At 43.5% G+C, this 20,432-nt stretch overlaps 1 long non-coding RNA gene across 1 annotated transcript in view; it reads right to left on the minus strand.

The window, feature by feature from the left end:
• Positions 1-1,807: 1,807 nt before the first annotated feature.
• LOC146358255 (uncharacterized) overlaps positions 1,808-20,432 on the minus strand; it is a 34,555-nt gene continuing 15,930 nt past the window's right edge. The window contains exons 3-5 of the long non-coding RNA XR_014787016.1: positions 17,050-17,169; positions 3,163-3,258; positions 1,808-2,758 (exon numbers count right to left, since the gene is read on the minus strand). This is a non-coding gene — a long non-coding RNA (uncharacterized LOC146358255). The remainder of the gene's footprint in view (positions 2,759-3,162; positions 3,259-17,049; positions 17,170-20,432) is intronic.

Consider the following 20,432-nt stretch of genomic DNA (forward strand, 5'->3'; position numbering starts at 1 on the left):
TGTACATTTCAAGGATGCACACGATTAATGCATGCATTTGGGAAAATATGCACGAAAATTAGCATGGATTTTCATGCAGAATGAAAAAAATGCTTGCAATATGATACGGACTCGAGTCAAAACAAGCTTCAAGATGGAATTCAGAGAACTTTGGCAAGTGTTGCTAATGTGCACATCCCTACAATGGCAGCATCCATGAATTAATTCTACAAGTGCCATTCATGTGCCATAGCATCCATGCACAATTCAGAGGGGGCAATGTGATAACTGGCAATGTGATGCAAAAGCCATCATCAGCACACGCGCGCGCACATGCACAAGCGCACATCATCCTTGTGAACTGGCAGAAAACTCTCAAAAGAGCCTTAATTTTCACTGAATGCTCATGAAGGAAGCATGGAAAGGCCAAATTCCAGATCAAGTCTGGTGGAGCTCACCCATCATGACCAGCCCCTCTCTTCCGTCTGCAGTGCAGATTGTGTGAGCCCAGCTCCCCCTGCCAAGCAGAAAGGCGTTCAGCAGCGCCACAGGAAAATGACACAGCAGAATTAATTTTTTAAAAAGATAAAAAAAAAACTTCTGCTGCTTTTTGGGAGAGATGTAAAACAAAAGCAAAAAACAACAACACCCCACCCAGATTGTTAGAGTCTCCTAATGGAGAGAAAATGTTCCATGAGGAATCTGTAAAAATGACCGATTTGACCCAGAGCCTGTGTCAAACTGCTTGGAAAGGTCTTTCATAGTGTATTCCTCTTCTTCCTAACTCATTTTGCTTTGGGGTTGTTGTTGTTTTAAAACCTTGTGTTATGCTGGAATGCCAGCAGCGCACTGTCCACAACGTGCTAACCTCTTCTTGTGCTGTCAGCTTTTGTAAAGGGTCCCTCCTCAGAGGCTTCTATTTCAGGTTTCTTTGACCTTGGTAGCCACTCTTAGATCCTTTAGACCTTCATTCTCACATCTGACCTGGCAGGATGCTTGCTATTTTTTCCACCATCTCTTTAATCCATCTCAGTTTCTTTGATAGCACCCCAACTCTCACACTGTTTGGGATTCCTCTGCAGCAGCTTTTGGGGTCCAAAATATATATTTCCGATGTATAATTTGCAGGCATCTGTTAGAACAAATCACATGTCAAGAATACTGGGCTTGTTGCTTCTAGCAGATGGCTCTGGTGAAATGCTCTGATCCCAGCCCTCCATAAATCCTTAATGGAAGATGGATGGATCTCTTTATAGGCCTTGAGGAAGATGTTTAGAGATTTGACTTCAGTCTTTGTGCCAATATTTAGATTTCCTTTATGATCATTGATCCATTTCCTCAAATATAAAATGGGATATGAATAACTGTCTGCCTGCTCTACCCAATTTGCCTGTGAAGTTCTGGTATGAGAGCAATCTGTACTCCCCACCCTAATGTCTATATGGCAAGTCCACTGGTGAAAAAGGGCACTTATAAAATATACAACCACCCCTTGGTGATCAGTCTTTACCCTAGGACACAGAAGATCTTAAATTCGACACTTACTTTCTCCAAATCCTCTTAAATGAGAGCATATTTTCCGGCACAATTGGCTGCCAGCTCTCCTTCACACATTGCATCCCAATACGGATGGGTGACTGTGACATCAGGTCCATCTGCCTCCGCTTGGGATAGCTGTCCTCACTGTCCTATTAGCTTCAGCCTAAATTCACCAGGTAAAAGAGACACCCAACATGCCTAATTGGTTCTCTTTACCCAACCAGGAGAAGTACCCAGGAAATATGAACAGTATTGGTAGTGTAGAAAGATGAACAAGACGTGGGATTTTATAATTTAAAAACGAACAAATAAAAGTTTATTTCATACAAGAGATGTTATATCTTATACTTAATTACCCAATTCTCATTCTTGCCCTGCTTACTTGACCCCTTCTAACACCCATTCCCTCAACTAGTGTCATGTAGTGGCTACAGGGTTGGACTGGGAGCCGGGAGATCTGGGTTCTAGTCCCCACTCAGCCATGGAAACTCACTGGGTGACTTTGGGCCAGTCACAGACACTCAGCCCAACCTACCTCGCAGGGTTGTTGTTGTGAAGCTAAAATGGAGAGGAGGGGGATTATGTACGCTGCCTTAGGTTCCTTGAAGGAATAAAAGTGAGATATTAATGCAATAAATAAAAAATAACCCCCCTATCTAGATGTAGCTTCATCAGACCCTAAGGCCCTATCTCCCAACATTATTTCCATCCAACCAACCAACTCTCTGCTCCTGCCTTTTATAAACTCAGTCTCCTCACACACACAAGCCCCTCCCACTTTTCACTCACTTTCTACCAAACAATTAACCCTAATTTACCTGGGTTCTATTTAACATAGCAAACACATATAAACATTAATACAGACTGCACATGGCAAGCACTGGATTTTGTCACCGTCACCAACAAAAGGAGAGCCATTGCTGAATCACACCAAAGGCCTATGTAGTGTTCCAAAAGACAAAGGACAGATAAGAGTGCTTGAAATAAGGGTCTACATTCTTTGGAGGGAATACTGAGTATATTGTGCGTTCAGTCCTGAAATATGCATTACTAATATATCTGGGTGGGTTTTTTCCCCATAGCCCAGCACTGGATGTAGCATGTCATGCAATTTTGGAAGCCTGAATTATTTCAGAGTTTTGTGAGGCAGGGGTTGTTTTTCTTACAGATTTAACTAATTCACACGATGCAGAAATGAACACAGTTTGTGGTCAGAAGTCCATACGGCTTGTGATGTGTTCTGCAAAAGAAAAAATGCATTATTTGAAATGCACACATTTGAAGAATGTACAAACCCACTGCATAAGTTTCTGAAAGCATATATACAAAAATGCATATATCTGAAATGCATGCAAAAATGTACATAGATTTCTGTGCAGGGAAAAAATACTGGGATGGAGCAAGCTTGGTAGTGGAATACCAAAAATCTCAATGTTATCAATATTTACAGATCCAACTATCCCTGGTCTATACACATTTGCCAACTGCCATAAAACTATCATGAAAAATGTCTTGGTGGTCCCATATGAATTTAACATAAGTTCCACCCTTGCCAGTGTCAGTAACCAATCAGTGTAACCTCACTAAAAATCTTGCAGAAACGCCAAATCCCCATTTTGCAGCATCGTTATGAGATCCACTCACAAGTGCCCCTTGCTTCTTCATTGTCAGATGGGGAATGCTCTGATGTCATTTGCACATAAATATGCCACTTCCTTCCAGATGTTCATGGAGAAAATTCTATGCAACAAAGAGAAAAATTAAACAGATCTAACCTTTCGCTTTTGAAACATATCACTTTCGTTTGGAGAGATTTCCCCTTGAAACGTGGTTGTTTATTTAACATCGTCTCTGGCTAAGGCTGGAAACTTGCTGTTTCAACAGAGGAATTTCTCTCAGAGAAATATATTAAATAAACACAACCAAAGTGTCTGTTTATGTCGGTGCTATTAAGTGCTGATGTTGAAGTCAAGCCATTTCACTGGCTTTCCTCTCAACAGCCATTTGTCACTGATTTGGGATAGAAATATACTTCCCTATGATTGAACGATGGAAAGTTTTGAGCCGTTAACTGTTGCCCCTTCAGTTAATTGCTCCTGCTATTGCAAATTCCGTCCATTAATTACTGCATGTTTCAGCTGCTAATGCTCTCTTGAAAGAAAATATAACCCACCAAAATAATCCCAGCACCAGAGTCCATGCAAGGTTTTATTTCCCCTCCAGTAAGTTCACCTATTGTTATGAAGTCATTATACAATCATCTTGGTTATGGCTGCAGACCACAGAAAGGAAATGAGGAACCCCAATATGCAACCTGTTGAACACCTTCGATTTGAATTGGCTTCAGTGTGTCCAGGAAGAAAGACAGATTTGTGGTTCATTTCCTTCTAAGCAAGGCTGCTTAAATGCAGGCCTTGGGATTTTTATCTCCACATTTGCAGATCAGATTGCAATTTCAACATGGATGCTGTTTGATTCTGGCCTGATGAATGGCTTAGAAACAAGTTGTAATGGTGTGCAGATATAACCAGGAATGAAATTAGTTGTGCAAGAATGTCTCTAAGGAAGAACTCTGTTCGAAATGGATTGGACATATTATTTACTTATTTTAAAACTTTTGTTTTCTTGTGTACTTGGAACTGATCCCTTTCCACTCTTCTTTCCTGACAAATTTAGTCACAGTGGCTGCTGATGTTGCTTGGGCATCACTCCATGAGATGCCAGACTAGAGATGCCAATACTGACAAGCTCAAAACCAACTAAGAAATGAACCACTATTGATGAGGGGGTTATCAAACCTTCCCCCAAACTAAGAGCAATGGCTGAAAGAGTGACATGATGTCATCATTCACCACTGTTGGAACATCCACCTATTGAAGGGTCATATTTGGCAATTATCAACAGGGAGCTGCATGTGAGAACTTGTAGAGCAGCCTTTCCCAACCTGGTGCCCTTCAGATGTTTTGGACTGCAACTCCCATCATCCCTGGTCACCACAGCCTATGGCCAGGATGGTGGGATTTGTAGTCCAAAATACCTGGAAGGCAACACATTGGGGAAGGCTGCTTTAGCGTGATTACTGTTGCCACTATCCTCCCGTTTGGCTTCTTCCTCCTGCCTAACTTTTAGCTTCCAGGTCTCAACCCTCAGAAAGGTCCCAGGAAGAGTAAAGGAAGAGGAAGCCAAGAAGGAGCATGGGGATGGATGACCCTATCAATGTCAGTTTCTCTTTCCCATTTTTTTCAACCTTAAATTCAGTTCATCCTGGACATTGACAATTTGTTTAAAGTTCCCATGAAAATGTGTATGCATTTTTGTGCACATTTTTCCTAATACATGCATTTTTGCACAAGTCTGCCTCATTTGCAAGTAGTTTGCCTAATATAATGCATTTTAACATCATTTTTACTCATATATGCATTTTTGTGTCCACTTTTCCCTGATATATGCATTTTTGAACATGTTTTTTGATTGGAGAACTCCAGTGCAAAATTCAGAGACGTGCACATTTTGAAGGATAACTGTGTGTTTCAGTTTGCATGTTGGTCCAAAAGTGCAAAATTAGTTAAGTTCACATTAAAATGCGATCTTCTTGGCTGCTAAAAGACTGATACTACAATACGGGAAGGATAAAAGCTCACTGCCTATAATGTAAGGGACTGAAGACTTACCAACACTAGCAACATTTGAAAGTGTGGTGTATAAGCGTCACTTGCGAATGGACTTATATTTGGATATCTGGTCTGCTTTTACTGAAGTTTATGTGTGCAATCTATTCTTTTTTCCTTTTTTCTCCCTAGAATGTTGTAATGTTTGAAACTGAGGACTTTCGAGTATGTTGTTATATTTTCAAATTGTTGGTTTTGTTATGTTTTTGTTCTTTTGCTTTGTTTTGTGGAAACTCACAATAAAAAGTGGATTAAAAAGTGTTAAAATGCAATCCAAACAAACTTCTAGCTGATCCCTAAAGAAGCATAGTTGTGAGTAGAGCTGTGCACTGCTTCAGCCCGAGGCCCGAACCCCGAGTCAAAGCGGGCTGCTTCGGGTCACTTTGCACCGCTTCCAAGGTGAATGGAGGGGGCACAAAGCGACCTGGAGCAAGTCAGGGGCACTCCAAAGAGCTTGGTGTGCTTCAGAGCTTCAGCACCCCTGGCCCAGCCATACCGGCGCCTCCAGGTCCTTTCCTGAGCAGCCCACCCCCTCCGTTGCCACTTCTGCCGCTGCCTCCATCGCCTCCTCCACCACCGCCGTCATCACCACTGCCAGCTCCTGAGGCCTGGACGCACACCGACTGTTACTGCAGGAGTCGCCATTTTTAAAATGGCAACTTCCAGGAGGTTGCCATTTTAAAAATGGTGACCCCCTGCAGTAAGAGTCAGTGCACATCCAGGCCTCAGGAGTTGGCAGCGGCGATGACGACGACAGCGAAGGCGGAGAAGGCAGTGGCGAGGAGAAGGCGGTAAAGGCAAAGAGGGCAGTGGCAAGGTACAGGGCTCAGTCCTGGGCCCAGTGCTCTTCAACATTTTTAGTAATGACTTGGAGGAGGAGGTGCAGGGAATGCTGATCAAATCTGCAGATGACACAAAATTGGGCGGGATAGCTAATACCTTGGAAGACAGAAACAAAATTCAAACCATGGAGCCGCTTCCGAGTCGGATTGGGAGGTCCCTGCACAGCCCTAGTTGGGAGTATAGTTTGAAGTTAGCACTGGAAAAGGGAGAAAGGTAGATATATTATGGAAACTCTACCTTCCTCTCCAGCCTTCCAGTTCCTTTGAAACATAGGAACAACTGTTCCCAATGACCTCGCGGTGCCCATACCAAAAGCAGACATGCAGAAGCAAGTTCAGTCTGCCTGGATTATTCATGTCAAAAGTCACCGCAAGAGAAGAAAAGAGTGGAGTAAGAGAAAGTAAAGAATGTCAGCAGTAGCAGCTACTGTGAACTTGCTTATCCATCATCCCTGACCTGCCAATGGCTCCCATTCAACACTTCCATGAAACAACTGCACTTTCTGTGAAAGGAATGGTGCTTGGAGGCAGGCTCCTGACTTTTTAGGCAACACTTTGGCACATTAAGTCACTTCCCATGCCTTATATCTCAAAGGACATCACTGACCAAGTGCCCTCACTTCCCAAATATAAAATGAAATCAGGGAACTGGTTTCTTTTATATGGTTCTCAAAAGACAGAATCCAGGTGGGATGGGAATAGGTGACAGAAAGCATGAACTTACCCCATAGTTAGTAGGGAAGGGTAAATCAGAATGGACCACAGTAGAACTGTGCTGGGGAAATATGGACTCCAAGACAAAATGTCCTATTTTGTTATTACAGGGTTGCAAAATAGGTAGGGGACAGCTGTGGCTTTCATTCCAGGAAGAAAGGACATTGAAATGTTTGCTTTGAATCATTTATTCACTCTGTTCTAAGAATTATAGGAGATGGGGTACGCTTCTAGGGAACACAGCACGCATACACACACATTTGTGTTGCCAACACAGACCAGAAGCATCACTGCTTCCAAACGATGAAAGAGCCAGGCACTGAAAAGTTGGCTGACTGAATTTGGAAACTTATCTGCTTTCTAGAGTTAGCAATACTAGCTAAAACCTACTTGCCGATAGCTATCCAAGTAGTAGTTGTAACAAAAGCATGGGCTGCTTGTCTCATGGTATGCAAGTTTACTGGATTCACAAAGCTCTCCAGAACCAGCAGCACAAAAACACCGCTAAGGAAAGGCGGCCTGGAATAGGACTTTTTTTGAAGGTCCTTTTGAAGACCTGCACTGCAGAGGCATGTGCAATTCCATTGGAAAGGAATTCCATAACTATGGTGCCAACACCAAGAAGGCTCTATCGCTTGTGCCTACCAAGCTAACTGATCTTATATGAGCAGGGCCTCTGTAGATGATCTTAACATGGTAGGTAACTTGTTCCCCGAACTATTTAAGGCATTAAAGGTTAAGGCATTAAAGGTTAACACCAGTACTTTGAATTGGGTTTGCAAATGCATCAGTAATCAGTGCCACTGGTGCAACTGGTGTTATCAGTTTGGACCTCTTGGCCCCCACCGTTATCTGGGTGGCTGTATTTTGCATCAATTGACGTTTTTGAACCAACTTCAAAGGCAGCCCCATATAGAGGACATTACAGTGGTCAAGTCTGAAAGTAACTAATGCATGAGTAACCAAAGATGGTAAAAGGTGCTCGTGGTCACTGATATCACTTGCACCTCCACTGATAGCAATGAGACTAAGAGCAGCTCAAGCTAAGAACTTGATCCCCCATTGCTGCCCCTATCCAGGGAGCCAATCTACATGGCTGATTCAATGCGGATGGAGAACACATCAGGGTTGTTCATGACAGATGACGCTGTCTCCAACCCGCAGCAACCCCAAAGCTTCCCTCCGGAAAAGGCACATTTTCTGAAAGTTGTTTTAATGCATTGTTTTTCTCAAATGCAGCTCCAGAGTGGCTCTGCTGCTGTGTGCCCATCTCCTACATTAAATAGTGGGCATGCCTATTTCTGTGACCTGGCAGGGACCTGGTCAAGGGGAGGGGCCACCCCTCCCCCCATTCCCTCTTTTTTCCCATTACAAGCATTTACCCATTGAGAATCTATAGTGTCTTTTTCACACTGAGAAAAATGGAGCTGTGCTGTTTCAGGCCTTCAGAGCAGCACACCAGCTATCTAGACTCCTTTTCCTATTCAAAAAAGGGCAGTTTCATTCACAGAGGGGAAGGAGAGGGGGCGGACAGTAGCGGGAGCCAGCAACAGTGGAAGGAGTGCTCTTGTGTGACTTGTGAAAGCAGGTGTTTAGGTGGTGTATAATCCACTTCTCATGCTTTGTGTGCTGTTGACGGACCAAAGCCAATTTCATTATAATCCAGATAACAGCTGAAAACGCTTCTGCATGCGTTGCCATGTAGATCTAGTCCAAGACCGGTTTCACATCTCCGCTCAGATTGGTCAGCTTCTCAACCCACAGCACCTCCATCTTACTTGTTTTAAGTCTCAGCTTGTACACTCTCATCCATGCCAAAATACCACCAGACATCCATTCAGGAGTTCCACAACCTCCATGGGATTTGCAGGTGGATTCCTCAGGAGATGGAAATCACAGCTGAAAATCCACCCCAAAGAAGTGCCATCTTCCTATGTCAGATGTGAACAGATAAATTTTCTGAGTCTGGAAAACCAGATGCCTGTTTGGCCAAAATGAGTCCAATTAGGTCCAGAAAGGGTCTGAAGAGCTCTGGGCCCTAGACATTATATCATTACCACTCACCAGAATCTAGAGACCTCAGATCCTATTGTGGTCTGTTTTTACATATGTCCTTTAATGGCCTTGAGTAAGTCACTATCTTGTCCGTTTAACTAACTTCTCAAGATTGCTGTCCAAATAAATGGAATTAGAATACTTAAGCTCTTTGCATGCTGAAAAGAGATCAGCAATGATGAAAATGACAATGGATGCATTTTGGTGGGAAACATTTGGACTTTCCAGTGTAAACATTCAAGTTGCAACAGTCTTTCTGACTGGCTTGAAGATGAATGAATGTTTCTAAGCCAGGAAGAACTTCATTGCTTTTAACTGGTGGGTTCCACCTTTCTACACTGTTCTATAAGAACCGGGTGTAGCTTTCTCACTGAATTGATTACCTCAATTATTTCAGGTTATTTTATGAGACCTGAAGAAAAGATGAAGTGTTCCAAATTCCTGGGTGGCTGCCAGTTCCAGTGCCAACTCCATCATTAACAATTACAAATTGATGTTGGCTGTCCACACTAGGAGATTGTGTGGCACAATAGAGAAGATTTATACAATTTGAAGCCAGTGCTGATGGAATGGATTTGAACACGCCTGAAAATGAGTAAAGACCTGCTTGTCGTTTGAAGTACTTATGGTTATAGATCCAGAGAGGCTTTCCACAAATAATGGGGGAAACGTTGCACCGAGATAGAAATATACATCCTATATCCCTTGACAAAAAGAGATTTTGCTGAATGATCTTCATCAATTAAACTGCTGAATTACTGCCACCGTTCCCCCCGCCAACAATGTATCAAAGCAGTTAGCAGTGCTGGACAGGGTCTTGACTGGCCATCAGTTGTTAATTATGAGATGAATGATGAACACTGGCAATGGCTTCCAGAACTGGGCATGACAAAGGATATGCCCAGCATATGCCATTGGAAAGTTAAATTGCAAATAGAATAAGAAATGGACAGAAATGTTGAAGGGGTATTATCATGCCAACGCTTCCTTCCTGGGACTCGTAATAAGAACCAAAGATGAGTATTCAGGAAGGGTGGATGCCCCATGTTTTAGTCCAAGGGTGCAGAACCTAAGGCCCGAGGGCCAAATCTGGCCCTTCAGGGTAGCAATTAGGCCTTTCCCAGATGGTCATGCCCCTTCCTCTGGTCCCACCCACTTTCCCACAGCCACCAATCATTTGGCTGTTTCCTGGCTTTTGTGCAGTTTTCCCCCATTCTAAAAGGTTGAAATGCCTCTCCTAAAGCTTAGTTAGTGGCACTAAGAGGTTTAAGCACAAATATGCTGGTATTGTTGGTAATTTTAGCCTTTGGCTCCACCTGCCACTGGAATGTGGCCCCCAAAAGCTTCTCTGAAATGGAATTCAGCCTTCATGCTGATAGAGGTTCTTCACCCCTGTGTTAGGCCATGTATGATTATTCACATGATTTTAAAATACACTCTTCTTTTTTGCAATTTAACCTTAAATAATCCAATAGTGGACCTGTGGCCCTTACTGTTAATGCCGCTCACCCCCAAGTGTGGCCCTGCCCCACTGAAACCTGGCATGGCATTCCTGTGGGAACTCAGAATTTGGGATCCTCGCTCACCACAATTATACATGTGTATGGATGGTTGTGTCCTGATGAAGACGGTTATACTGGAAAACTTTTAGGCTCATGTTTATTCTCCACTTCTGCAGCTACATAATTTGAGAAGCATCAGAGACAAGTACTGTGCTGCATTTAAGACAGACAAATAGAAGTGGAGGCTTGTGATTTTCTTACAGAGGCGGGGGGGGTGTCCCTTACATTTATTGAATGTCAACACAGCTTGGACAGGCAACAGCTGTAAAAAATGAAGAAGAAGAAGAAGAAGAGGAAGAAGAAGAAGAAGAAGAGAGAGACAACAAGGAAGACTTCTGCTTGAAGAAGCCAATCGCTAATGACTGAGCTAAGCAGATGGAATTCTGCGAAAGTTTTAGCATTACTGCTGAAACCACAAGAACGAATTCACTCCCTCATGTAACCCAGTTTCAGTCAGAGAGGTCTTACACCACAGTCACATCTGGCTCGTCACCTTATGGCTCCTGCTAACAGTTCAGCCCCTATTAAAGAATGTGCTTCATAACGTCCTTCAGAAACTGATCCCATGTTTCAGGCTTTGCCATCGGATAGCCAAAATGTTTTGAGACATGCCGACAAGGGACAAAGCCACTGACGTCAGCGTTACTAGGTTTCAGGAAGACTTTCCTTCTGGCTTCAGCTCTCTCGAGTGGCCTGAGGTCGGAGCTTGGACTTGCAATTATGGTCGCGGTAAACAAAAACAGAAAGAGAGAGACCAGTTTGCTGAAGAAAGGGGACTATAGCTAGCAGGAGTTAAAGTGGACATTGGCCTGAATTGCTGGCGCCAAAGACCAGCACTGTTGGATTTGATTTTATTTAAGTATTTTCCATTTTTTTAAGCCTTCATTTGTCCATAAACATCTGACCTTAGAACAGCAGCTCAGCAAAATGGAAAGAAAAGGCATCCAAACCCTTTTTTTCTTCTTCTTCTTAGAACGGGATGTTCTGAAGGAATGCCACAGGACATTGGGTCTGATATTCCAGAAAGAAACCAAATTAACTTTGGAAAGGAAGAAGTGGGTTACACCAAGTACAACCAACGGGGTTTTTTGAAAATATTGACTTTCAATGAGCCATGTTAAAGCATTTCTGTGCCTGGCTGAAACCCAAGAGCTCAGCAATGTTCCTAATGACTAGGAAGATGGTACTAAAAGAAAAGAACCGGTGACTACATGGAAAGGATCCAGCTGGCCTCATTATTCACAAGGCAAGGAAGAACTTCTTTCAAGCAATTACTATGGAAAGCCTATCCACATTTTAACAAGTCTGCAGAGAAGGGGAGGAGAGTGATTATTCTTGGGTGCTTATAACACATCTGGAGGAAACACATACCTTCAGTTGGGTGCTCTGGCAACATACAGAGGGGGTTGCCTGGATTCAGTAATAGGGTTTCTCATCACCCCGTCAACTGAACCTGCAGGGGCAAGCCTGCCAAACCTGTGATCCACCAATCCAAGGATGGTCAACAAACAAACAAACCCCTTTAGAAACTCATTTCTCCCAACGTTAAAGGGGACATCAGTGGAAATTCCATTGTAATAATAGTCTCAGTATGTGAGGTGTAAAGACAAGTGGTCCACACCCCGAAGACTAGGGTCAATCTACTACAAAATGTAGTGATGGCTGCCAACATGGATGGCTGTAAAAGGGGGTTAAACACATTTATGGAGGATAAGGCTACCAATGGTTACTAGTCATGATGACAATATACTGCCTCCAGTTTCAGGGGCAACATGTGTTTGAATACCAGTTGCTGAGGAACAGAAGTGGGAGGATGCTGTTGTGCTCATGTCCTGCTTATGGACATTCCATAGGCATCTGGTTGGCCACAGTGGGAACAGAACAGTGGACTAGCTAGGCCTTCGGTAGGATCGATCATGGTACTTTTTAGGAGTCATGTGTGGCTGGATGCCTACCTGAGCAACATACTCAACAGATGTGGCATGCTACCATTAGATGTATACCATTGGATGTATATAACGTATACCATTGGATGTGTGGCTGGGAGCCTACCTGAACAACATACTCAATGGATGTGGCATGCTACCATAGTCTTCCATTTTCACCTAGTTAATTTGACTTTACTTCCCAATAATGGAAATATGAAGCATAGGAGATTTGGCACAAACAGGACTGAAAGGGTTACATCAGGAGCTGTAATTCAATTATTTGTCTCCCTAATTTGCTTCCCACTTAAGTGTTTTGTCTCCCATCATCTGGCACAACTCCCTGGCGTCTCCAGCCTGATCTCTGCTGTCCTATTTCTTTGCCCTTGTTCCCCTGTGGAGTCATCCTCTCACGCTATCTCCCTGACAGGGAGAGCAGACAAATTAGTCCTCAGGGAGCCAATGCTAATGAGATGCCATGAAACCCCCAGTCTCAAGGAGTTGCCCAACTATCTCCCCTCCTCAGGGGACTTGAATGCAGCTTCTAGGCGACACACTTAGCCTCTGCCAGCCCAGGTCCTGGGAACTTTAGCTTGTTCCCAAGCTCAGATGTTGCAGTTGACAGCATGGACTTGAGGCTGCCAACTCAAAAACCCAGGGAATGAATGGGCTTTATTAAAAAAAAAATTAAAATTAAATTGTTCGAAGCGAAGCCCAGATCAGAGAAACACAAACATCACCTATGGATTCAGAACATTGCATCACCCATGTGCTGCTTAAAAAAAACAAAAAACAAAACCCTCAACCCATATCCATCAACACACACATACCCCTCTGCAGCCCTAACTGATTTTTTGACATAGAATATTCCTCAGAGGAGGAACAGAGTAAAAAAATCACATTTTAACCATCAAGAAATGTCGATTCTCAGCCACTCTCACTTCCATTCCCACCACACATGTACACTAATATTATCTGTACATTTTCACCACTTGATGACTTAGGCCTGATCCAGCCACGAGCCCTCTTCAGTCATTCTCCCCCTCCCCCTGCACGCATGCACACACACCATTACCACTGCATGAGTGGGAAAGGGATGATGTGCCCTTTAGCCCCCTCTCCTCCCATGTGTCCCTATCACCAATCCAGTTGGCTCTCCATGCATTAGGAGCTGAAAGTCTGCAGCAGGTACCTTCTCCACTCATGTAGGCACCCCATGCAATTTAGTACCCTGATCTTTCAGGGTTCTAGATCATGCATGAGTAGAGAAGTCTCCTCACTGCAGAAGCTACTCCTCCAACACATAGGTGGCAATAACGCCAATGACGACAGAAAGGGAGCGGGAGCCAACAGGGTCATCTTCCCTCTCCCTCATGCAGTTCTAATTGCGTGAAATGCGGAGAGTGGGAGGGAATGACTGAAGAGGGCTACGAAGCAGAAGGAGACGAAGTGGTAGAATAGACTGCAGGTGGAGGATACCATTTTTAAAATGCTCCTCTACATAAAAATGGTCCCCACAAGTTAAAATAGGAACAAAACTGGACAACAGTGGGAAAGTTTCTAGCTCTGCCCACTCCTTCCTAGGCTAGATTTCTACTTTAAATAAATCTCAAGAATCATAAGATTAAAAAATGTGATACCTTCACCTGCAGTATGAAGTAGAGATGGGTGAATCTGTCCGTTTCGCTTTCTCCTGTGCTTGAAATTTTTAGATCTCTATTTCATTCTCTCCCAAATATGAAGAACTTCGCAAATTTTGGTAAATTCATATAAAAAACTAACCAAAACAAAATTTTCACCCATCTGCACCAGTCAACTTCAAGAGGTACAGCTATTCCCAGCTGAGAGGACAACGATGTACCTGCCTGCCATATAACTCTTAAAGATGTGGAACCTGTCAGAAAAAAGAGGTGGCAACCCTCATTCAACATTCATCACACAAGGATTCAAACACAGACTTAAAAGAGCTAAGCACTCAAAGCCCTGGGCCTGGACAGATGAATATGTCAGTTTCAATTTCTCCCCCATCCAAATTTTTAAATTCTCTAGTTCTTTTTGTCCCAAATATGGAGAACTTTGCGACTTTTGGTACATTCTCATCAAACCCAAACTGAAACGAATTTCTCACCCAACCCTAGTCTGAAGAACTTATGTCCCTTCTCCCACCTCAGGGCTCTACTTCCTCATTCAGCATCATCTCGAGATCATACCTCAGGCACCTGGGGGCAAGTTCCCACAAGATCACGGCTGGCCCTGTTGCTAGGCAGAGTGAGGCAGCCACCTCAGGCAGCAGATGCTAGGGTTGGGGAACAGAGGCATGGTGTTGGCGGACAGAGCTGTGCATGCCACGCAGTCTGCCTTGCACCCCCTAACCTGGCCTGCTGCCACTCCAGTTGGCCTCTGTGCATGGAATGGGGAAGGGTGCCATCTTGTCCTCTGCATCAGGCAGCAATATCTCCTGGCCCAGCAATGCATAAGATATTGCTACAGGCATGGACAGAAAAATATAGTTCAGACCACTGGTCCATCTAGAGGTTCAACACAATTGAGGTTCATACAATTATGAATCATGTGCAGGATATGGAGATAATGTTTCCCCCTTCTCTCATCCTAAGTGTGGGACACTTACTGAGATTGATTGGCAAATGATTCAGGACAGGAAATGTAAAGGGGAAGTACTTCTAAACACAATACATAATTAACTTATGGAATTCACTGCCACAAGATCGGGGGGGTGGCCACTGGCTTTGATAGCTTTAGAGAGAGATGAGAGAAATGTCTCTAGATCCACCAGGGTTTGTCTTCCATTTTATCTAGGGCAGTGACCTGTCCCTTTAGGATGGCCTCTTTCAAAGGTATATGATGACATAATGTTACATTCTATCAACATTTCCACACAAATAAGGACTAGAGTTATCCATAGCATGAGCAGTTTTTTGACCCACAGCTATCCAAGGGGTGTAGTTTGAAACAGGTTTGGCTGTTTGACTCTACTGACTATTCCCAAAATGTTGCCAAGTTTTTAAAGGGGAGTCCTGCAGCTGTATTTGTCACGTCATATTCCACTTAATGGCTTTTTCACAACCATCTGGAAACTGGAAGCTGGGGTAGACAGGGGTTACAGCTGAAGTGTTGCTAAAGGACAAAAAGGCAGAGATTCCAAGGAAGGTTGCCAACACTTAACAACCAATATAATCTAATAGATACCGTTAGCAAGCAGGTGCAAAGTCCATGGTTTTGGATTTGGCTACTTCTAGGAGTATCTCAAGCAGTCCAATAGAAGAGAAGCCCATTGTAGGATTGGTGAGATGCTATGTCTCAAAACAGAATTGGACATGTATATTGAACTGAGCAACTTTCTACTGTTTAGAGTCTGAGATGTGCCTTTCTCTGTGTGAATTTGAAATGTGCTCTACTTTGGCAAAATATGCCAAAAATGATTCGCATGGGACTTCATGTTAGCCATATATAGAGTACCTAGGATGATTAGACCTTTAAAAAGCAAAGAAATACTATATTGGAATTTTAAAAACCAATATGCAAACTGAAATTCAGTTGCCCTTTGAAATTTGCACTTCTCCAGATTGTACAGTTCTCCAATCAACAAATGCATACATAAATGTATATATTCAAGAAAAGTGCACCAAAAATGCATATATCAGTGAAAATAACATTTAAAAGGCATCATATTAAAAAAAACTGCTTGCAAAACATGTCTGTATTATGAAAAATTGTATACAAAAAATGCATGTATTAGGAGAAATGCACACAAATTTTCATATGAACCAAACTTAAAATTGGAAAAGTGAGAAATTCAGAGCAACTGAAATTGACAGATTCCTCCATTTCGATAGGATGTGTTTCCTTACCTCATTCATCTTTATCTCTGTGCCCAAAATAGAGTCTCACTATGTGCTTGTGCCTGGTGGAATTCCCTAATTGCCATTTGCATCATACTTAAAAATCATCTCTTTTTTCCTGTGCATCTTTCATAGATAATAAACAAAAGCATAATAAAGGAATAAATATTTAACACAGGGGTGAAGAACTTTCGGACTGAAGGCCAAATTCAGCCCTCCAGGGTTCCCTAGACGGTGGTTTCCTGGCATTTGTGCAGTTTTTTCCTCATTCTAAAAGGGGGAAAATGCCTCTCTGTTGTACTGCAAGAATCCCAGGACACCAGAGACAGAGACATAAACGCCTCTTTACTGTACGCCTTCACGAGGCCTTCCTCTAAAACTGAAACTCAACCAGTCTCCCTCCGCAATCCTTCTGACTCCTCCCTTTCACTTCCTCTTCCTCCCCACTTCTTTCCATGCCTTTACTACAACTCCCAACATGCAATTCACCTACCACAATACCTCATTCTCCTAAGGCTTAGTTATTGGTAAGAGCTTTCAGCTAAAATATGTTGGTATTTTTGGTTTTTCGGCCTCACCCCCTTTTGCCTTTGGCCTCACTCACCACTGGAATGCAGCCCCTGATAGCTTCTCTGAAATGGAATTCATTGGGCTGAAAGAGGTTGAACCCCTCTGATTTAACAGGACCCCACCCCACCCCCCACCCCAGACCTGAAATGAAATGAAAGTGGGGTGGGTGGGGGAAGAAGTCACAGTCATATCGCAATATTGAAATAACATTTACCAAAAAAAATTACCCCTCATTGTCAGAAAGAACAGAAAAGCTCCTGAAAACGTTTGAAACTCAAAATACTGAATTTGAGTTCTGACAGTCAAACGTGTGCAAATGTTAAATTTAGTTTTACCTCTCGTTCTTTTCATTTGCTTTCGTGGCACAAAGCAATGCAGATTCAGTGGGATCGATAGGGCAAGCCAGCCCTCTGTGTGGCAAATGTATCTCAGAGAGATGGGTTGCATCCTCCTTTCTGGGTGGACAAACGCAGAGTCTCGGAAGGGCTGTCAAAGTCAAAGTTAGCTTACTGTTGAGCACTAGCGTCTGATGCGGAAGGAATTTTGAGTTCAAAAGGGACCGAAAGTGTGATGGCAAGGACTGCAACTGGTAAGGAAAAAACCCTAAAAACTGCCCTCTTCTGCAAGCAAATATTAAAGATGAATCAGCCAGTCCAAGCAATTTAATAATACACGATACGTTGGCTTTTGCAATGCTTAAATCTAATTACTTTGCTTATCAATATTTCAAAGTCTATACATAGTTTTAAAATAACTGAAGTCCAAGCATAATGACCAGGCAATAAGCTTTACTGAAATCAGTGGGATTTAGTCCTAGTAAATATATTTGAGATCAGTTTGTATAATTCTGATCACAGGCTACAGCCCTAGACTGGCTGCTTCAGGGTGAATATGAGGACACAGATGTGCCTGTGCAGCTATGTGGAGGGGCGCATGCCTCGTCCACTTCAGAGTCAGGGTACTGCAGGTCCATCTGTGTGCAGGGAGCATTTCCAGACATGGAAGCAATCGGGGCAGCTCCTGCTTGCACAGAAGACCATGCAAATGCATCAGTGACCAAAGAGTTGGAAGGGGCCTTTGAGTCCCTTTGCTCAGTGCAGGAATCCAGTTTAAAGAATTTAACCTGTCCAGTCTTTGCTTGCATACCTCCAGTGATAGAGAGCCCACCATCTCCTTAGGCAGTTGGTTCCATCCCGTGAACAACAATCCTTAGCAAATCTACTCTGTTGCTTTCAGTGTCTAGGTTTAATCCACCCGCCCATCCCCTCCGCCATCAGTTGTCTACTAGGGCAAAAGTCTGAAAATTTTCCAGCTTCAGGGAGTCCTTTCCACATAGTTGTTGTTCAGTCGTTCAGTCGTGTCCGACTCTTCGTGACCCCATGGACCATAGCACGCCAGGCCTTCCTGTCCTGCGCTCTCTCCCGGAGCGTGCTCAAGTTCATATTCATTGCATCGGTGATGCTATCTAGCCATCTCATCCTCTGTCATCCCCTTCTCCTTTTGCCTTCAGTCTTTCCCAGCATCAGGGACTTTTCCAGAGAGTTTTCTCTTCGCATTAGGTGGCCAAAATATTTGAGCTTCAGCTTCAGTATCTGTCCTTCCAATGAGCAGTCAGGGTTGATTTCCTTTAGGATGGACTGATTTGACCTCCTTGCAGTCCAGGGGACTCGTAAGAGTCTTCTCCAGCACCACAGTTCGAAAGCATCCATTCTTCGGCGCTCAGCCTTCCTTATAGTCCAACTCTCACAGCCATACATTACTACTGGGAAAACCATAGCTTTGATTAGACGGACCTTTGTCGGCAAGGTGATGTCTCTGCTTCTTACTATGCTGTCTAGGTTTGCCATAGCTTTCCTCCCAAGGAGCAAGCGTCTTTTAATTTCATGGCTACAGTCACCGTCTGCGGTGATCTTGGAGCCCAAGAAAGTAAAATCTGTCACTGCTTCCATTTCTTCCCCTTCTATATGCCAGGAAGTGATGGGGCCAGATGCCATGATCTTAGTTTTTTTAATGTTGAGTTTCAAACCAGCTTTTGCACTCTCCTCTTTCACCCTCAACAAGAGGCTCTTGAGATCCTCTTCACTTTCTGCCATTAGGGTGGTATCGTCTGCATATCGGAGGTTGTTGATAATTCTCCCGGCAATCTTAATTCCGACCTGTGATTCATCCAACCCGGCGTTTCTCATGATGTACTCTGCATATAAGTTAAATAAGCAGGGTGACAATATGCAGCCTTGTCGTACTCCTTTCCCAATTTTGAACCACTCGTTTGTTCCATGTCTGGTTCTTACTGTTGCTTCTTGACCCTCGTACAGGTTTCTCAGGAGACAGATAAGGTGGTCTGGTACTCCCATCACTTTAAGAATTTGCCAGAGTTTGTTGTGATCCACACAATCAAAGGCTTTAGCGTAGTCAATGAAGCAGAAATAGACGTTTTTCTGGAATTCTCTTGCTTTCTCCATGATCCAGCGAACATTGGCAATTGGATCTCTAGTTCCTCTGCCTCTTCGAAACCCAGCTTGTACTTCCAGTAGTTCTCGGTTCACATACTGCTGAAGCCTAGCTTGTAGGATTTTGAGCATCACATGCCCACTGACAGGTATCCCTTTCTTCTCATCCATGTGGGAACAAATGATACCGCCAAGCAGAGCTACGAAGAGATCACGTCAGACTTTGAAGCTTTGGGAAGGAAACTCAAGAACTTTGGGGCCCAGATAGTTTTCTCATCCATCCTTCCAATAGTTAGAAGAGGGATAGAAAGGGAACGAAAAATACTCCGGGTGAATGACTGGCTACAAAGGTGGTGCCGACGAGAGAGATTTGGATTCTGGGACCATGGGCTATACTTCCTGGAAGATGGGCTGTTGGCTACGGATGGGTTGCACCTCACAAAGGCTGGGAAGAATGTGTTTGGCCACAGCATGAAGAATTTCATCAGGAGGGCTTTAAACTGAATCCTACGGGGAAGGGAGATGTAATGTTGGGGGTAACAATGGACATAGGCGCATGCACTGCAATGGAGAGAACAGCTCTGATAGCGCCCAATAATAGTCTTCAGACACATGTAGGAAGAAAGCCAGACTATGAAGCACATGGTCTTCGATGTCTATATACTAATGCCCAGAGTATGGGAAACAAATAGAATGAACTTGAACTCTTAATACAAGAGGGAAATTATGACCTGATAGGTATAACTGAGACTTGGTGGGATGACTCTCATGACTGGAATACAGCAATTGAAGGATATAACTTGTTCAAAAAGAACAGGAGGAACAAAAAGGGAGGTGGGGTTGCACTGTATGTGAAAAAGACATATCTCTGCACAGAAATACAGGAGGAGGAGCTTGGTAGCCCCATCGAGAGTATCTGGGTTGAAATAAATGGAGCAAAGAATAAAAGGAACCTGGTGGTCGGAGTCTACTACCGGCCACCCAATCAAGGAGAAGACAAGGATGAAACTTTTGAAAAGCAAATAGCCAATGTTTTAAGGAAGCATAATGCAGTAGTAATGGGGGACTTCAATTTCCCCGATATTTGTTGGGAGACAAATTCTGCAAAACATGGCCCCTCCAGGAAATTCCTGACTTGTGTGGCGGATAACTTCCTCCTACAGAAAGTAGAGGAAGGAACTAGAGGATCGGCTATCCTTGACTTGATCCTAACCAACAGAGATGACTTAGTGGATAAAGTGGCAGTTACAGGAACTCTGGGGGAAAGC

The sequence above is a fragment of the Heloderma suspectum genome, chromosome 1 (genome assembly GCF_057233095.1).
Source record: "Heloderma suspectum isolate Gila_16-S chromosome 1, 16-S_ref, whole genome shotgun sequence".
NCBI lineage: Eukaryota > Metazoa > Chordata > Lepidosauria > Squamata > Helodermatidae > Heloderma > Heloderma suspectum.